Source organism: Artibeus jamaicensis, unplaced genomic scaffold, assembly GCF_021234435.1.
Source record: "Artibeus jamaicensis isolate MK-2021 breed Jamaican fruit bat unplaced genomic scaffold, CSHL_Jam_final contig_466, whole genome shotgun sequence".
Taxonomy (NCBI): domain Eukaryota; kingdom Metazoa; phylum Chordata; class Mammalia; order Chiroptera; family Phyllostomidae; genus Artibeus; species Artibeus jamaicensis.
Window position 1 is genome coordinate 10126099 of NW_026521844.1, and position 5349 is coordinate 10131447.

Here is a 5349-nt window from a genome sequence, read left to right on the forward strand (position 1 = left end):
TCTCAAAGTATGGTGTATGAGTGCTCTCTGGTTCCAGGATCCATGATACTGGACCATGAAGAAAGAAAATATCCAGTAACATTTGGGAGGTATTTGCCTCTGGCTTCAATGGGACAAGATGCTCAGTGACTTCTGGAGTAGTTTCAAGCTTCTGAGCACCCAAGGAACCATCTTTGACCAAACAAAATGAAAAACGACAACAAACTTGCTGATGTAAGAAAACATTCTTGGGATTGTTATTCGAGAATCTAAGAATCATTAGGACCCAAGGTAAACCCAGGGTGTACTAGCTGGCAATTTTGTTCATTTTTTTCCAATTCAGAGTCACAGCTGTATAGAAATGATCTGACCAGCACAGGAAACAGACCTATCTGCCTGTTCAGTCATGAACTGTCACTGCTGAGGCAGCTCAGTCCTTGGCTGGGCTGCATATTACGTTTTGGCATTCCTCCAAGGTCTATCCTTACCACCAACTCATATTATAAATAATATTCAGTTTTTGGAACTCAAAATACATATATAAACAATTTAAGTATTAAAACTACAGGTAAACACTAGAAATCCCTTAACAATCTTCTTGTACAAAACCCACTTGTCCTCGCCCATGGCCTTCAGTGCTCTTGCCTCCCAAGCAGGCATGGTCAGGGGGGAACTTACAGGGTGGGGCCAAAGTGGTTTTACAGTTCTTTATACGGAAGAATAATACAATAATTAATAAACAATAATACAAGAATAAACTCTATTTCCCATACTCACTACTGTAAACCTACTTTTGCACCACCCTGTATTTGATAGGCATATTTTCTGCATTTCAAAGGACTCCATGTAGGGCACTACAGACGTTGAAGAATATATTCTCCTGCTTTTCCCATTTGGGTTCTAAGAAGCCACCAGACTCTGCAGTTATACTGTGACATCCCTGAGAAAAGGGAAGCTAACCTTTTCCACTGACTTTATGGTCTTCCAGCTGGGGTCTGCAACTTGAGATGAGTAACACATACAGGCAACCTCTCTTTTTATAGCTTCCTGACTCTACTTTGATTTAGGCCTCTTTCGATCATTTTCAGCTTGAAAATGAAGGGGGTATGTGTCAGATACACAGGACCTTGATCCTACAAATGCAAGAAGCTGAATTCAGAAAACCAGGAAGTTTGGACGCAGATTATGCCCCACAGCCTCCAGGTGAGAGTCCAGACCAGCTGACACCTACATACCCAGCTTTGTAAGGGGCCAGGCTGAGATGGAGCTAAGCTATGTTCCACCCAGATTCTGACTTCATGGATGATGGGATAATGAGTGGGTATTGTTTAATCTGTTAAGTGTTTGGTGATTGTTACAGTAGTGACAGCAAACAACTACTAGGTGTTGACTTAAAATGCTGTTAAAATCCTCTCACATTTTGCCATGTACTTATGGCTTTTGACAGCAGAAGAACCAAATGGTAATTTAGTATTCAGAACATGAGGTCTTCACTACTAAGGTTTTGTAATATTCAGAGTATCTGCACGATCCCTTTGGCTTCTGAAAGACCATCACTACTTTTGTACATTTGTCATGGGGGCACTCATTTTCCTTGTAGATTAGACAGCGGCCTCTAATACTCGCATATCAACCTGGAAAGTAGAAAAGGTGCCTGTCTCTTTTCTTTGTTCTCCTCCTTCAGAGAAATCTTTCTGCGTAAGGGAAAATTAGTCCACAAAATTCAGAAAAGAGCCACAAGGTAACCCCATTCCCATATCTTAGCAGACTATAACCTGTGATACATTGTCAAACCGCAGGACTTAAAGGAAAAGTCTTTCAAATGTGAGCTCTGTTCAGCCACCTTTCACTTTGTAGATATTTAATTCTTTCTATTTGAGGTAAGTATGAAGGAGGTTCCTCATAAGTTTAAGAGCAATACACATATGGGGAGCCCCAAAGCCTTGAGGAAGTCAGGCTGACCTGGGGCTTGAACAAAGACGACCAGTGCTATCTTAGTTTGTGAGGGCCGCCATAACAAAGAACCACAGACTGGGGGACTTAAACAACCGGAACTTATCTCCACATAGTTCTCTAGGTTAAAAGTCCAAGATCAAGGTGTTGGCAAGGTGGGTAATGTCTGAAGGCCTCTTTCCTTGCTTTTGGAAGGTCATCTTTTCCCAGTGTCCACATATGGTCTTCCCTCCATGTATGACTGTATTCTAATCTCTTCTTCTTATAAGAAAATTAATCATATTGGGTTAGGGCCCACCCCAACAACCTCATTTAGCCTTCATTATCATTTTAAAGATCTATCTCCAAATATAGTCACATCCTGAAGTACCAGGATTACAATGTCAACAAATGGATTCTGAACAGATGTAACTTCACTCCATAACAAGTGACATCAAGTTACTTCAGGGGGCAGCGTCATCTATTCCTGGCTACCAGTGGTCCTTCCAGGCAGTGCATGAGGAACTTTCTCACTGTTGCCATCGGGTTCCAGAAGAGATTTATCTCCCATGTAAGGGAAGTGAAGACAATAGCCTGTCTGCAAAAATTAGGTGATAGTGATAGAGCCACGATAAAGCAAAGGCTCCTCATACAAAGCCCACTGGCCTTTCTATTGCATTGTATCATTAGTACCAATTTACAGCAGAAAGCTTCTCAGGAAAACATGTATTCTGTTAGAGTTACCAGGACATTCTATTAAATTAGAAAACCATTAGCATTTATCCACTCAACTGTTTATCTCTTTTACATTCCATGCTTTCTGAAATATCCATACAATGGAGATAAATTTTATTTAATTTCATGTATTTCTCTTACTGAACATAAAAGCTAATTAAAATAATCCCTGACATTTATTGAGTCGAAATGTAGCATATGCTTTACTAAGTGGTTTACATACATTGCTTCATTAAACTCACAATAATCGTATGAGCTAAATACTATGATTATCCTGATGTTACAGAAACAGGACTGAAGTGTGTAGAGTCAATAATGCCAAAAGTCACATGACCATTATGTAGCAAAGCAAGATCTATCGGGATTTTTCCAACTGCCTCTCTGATGGTGATCAGCTTCAGAATATAATAGGCAAGACTTCCATCATAGAATCAAGAAAAATCACATCATCACTCACCAGTTCTCATCAATCATGCAAAAATATATTGACAAAAGGTAATTCACTGATTGCCTTGCCATATCACATGAGCTCTGCTGTCAAACTGGCATTACAAAATTACAGTGCTTCTGTGTACGAAACATTTTATGGGTTTTCAGAGGTGGGAAACCCCTTTCTATTATACTAAATTATAAAATTCTCTATAAATACAGCATCACATACATATATCTAAAATTAAATTAGTAATAGAATGTAATCTTCAGGCAAATAACAAACTACTTTGGGACTTGGGTCAAATTTATTAAAATGATGGCTAAGGCAACCTAATTCTGACACAATATTTTAAAAGAATGGGAATTTTTAAGAGGAAAAACATAAACACAAGCACTGCCTTGGAGAGAATAAACAGGCCTACCTAGAAAGCAAACCTATTCCAATTTTTTCACAGGAATTAAAATCAAGCCATGTTCTGCATTAGAAAATTTCTCCCTAGGAAATAAAAGATTTGATACAAATTTCTGTTGCCTTATTTCAAGCAAATTGTTGCCACTTCTTAGTAATGTGTTTATTTATCTAGTATTTATCCAGCAGTCGACGGAGAGCACCTGTTTTCTTTTCTTGTCAAGCCTCGAATTGAAACAAGCCCCTCTGCAAATCCAGTGCTACAACCAGAACTGCAGCTTCATCAAGAGCCTAGAGGTCTAGGTGCTGCAAGTGTCTCAACAGCTAACTGCTCCTGAAACTGTGGAGTGGCAGAGCACCCTCTGCTGGTTAAAAGCCTGGGGCTTCAGTGTAAAGACACTTCAAAAAAAAAAGTGGAATAACGATTCCAGATACAGACATGATGCTGCAAGTTTTCCACCAGTAGGTCTGCACTAAAAGAATTGTTAAAGAAAAATTATGGGTCACAGAAAATTATCCTGGATGGAGATTTACAACCACACAAGGTAATGACAAGCAGAAAAATGGTGAATAGATATAAAATTGTTCCTATCTTTAAATTACTTGAAAGATAATTGGCCCTCTGTTCCTCCTTGCTTCACGAACAGCCACGTGTTGTCATACAATGCCAGTGCATCCCTGAGACTTGATAGTTACTATCGGAGTAAACAGATTTTTCCATACTGTTCCCAGATGCCAATAGCTGCTATTAATTTCATAAAGAGGAGGCTGTCATCATTAATGACTCCTTCATTGCATAAACTACATGGTCTATATGTCCCTGTGTGACTTAACACATGGCATCTTCAGTGGCATAGTCAAAGCTGAGAACTCAATGCTTGTCAACAATGGGAAGACCACCTCTCTTTTCCAGAAGCAAGATGCTCTCAGAATCAAATAGAATAATGTTAGTACTGAATCTGTTGTAGAGTCCATTGGCCTTTGGGTTTGCTTGAAGAGTGGAGCCAAAAGTTCATCATTTCTGCCTTTTCTTCTGATGGCTTCATATTTGTGGGCATCTTTATCCCAGTTTCCTTCACAGATTCCCTGAAGCATTAGAAGTATGACAACATCCTCAAGATTGTCAGCAATGCCTCCGGCACCACCAACCTCTTTAACCCCTGGACATAATTCATCCGAGATGACTTTGACATCCTGGAGGCATCACAGTCTATCTTGTCACTGACATTCAGAGGCTACAGATGGCCTGTGTGGGAAACTAGCATGACGGCATGGGGCTACTCAAAACACTTCTGTACCTAATGAAACTGCCAACATTGTGGCCAAGGTCATTCCTAAGTTGAATGGGATGGCTTCCTGTGTCCCCACTCCCAATGTGTTGGTCATGGGTCTGACCCACTATCTCAAGAAATCTGCCAGGCATGATGACACCAAGGTGGTAAAGCAGGTGTCAGAGAGCCTTCACAAGGGCATGCCAGGCTACACTGGTAGCCAACACGTCTCCTATGACTTTAACAATGACACCTAATTTTCTACGTTTGATGTTGAGGCTGTTTTTACCCTCAGTGACCACTTTGTCAAACTTTTTTTCTGATAGAATGATAGATTTGATTAAAAAACAGGGTGGTGTACCTTATAGGCCACATATCCTCCAAGGAGTAAGAGTTCTCTGGACCACTTGTTTCAGCATTAGCAAGAGAAAAAAGGGGAGGTCTCCAGGTTTGGGGGATTTATACCTAGCTCAGTCTTCCAACACACAGATTTTTTCAAACCTTCCACCCAGTTTCCATGTCAGAGTCCCTGAAGAAGAATGGCTTAGAGAGCCCTACGTTGTCACATGTCATCAATAAAGTGTACTGTGC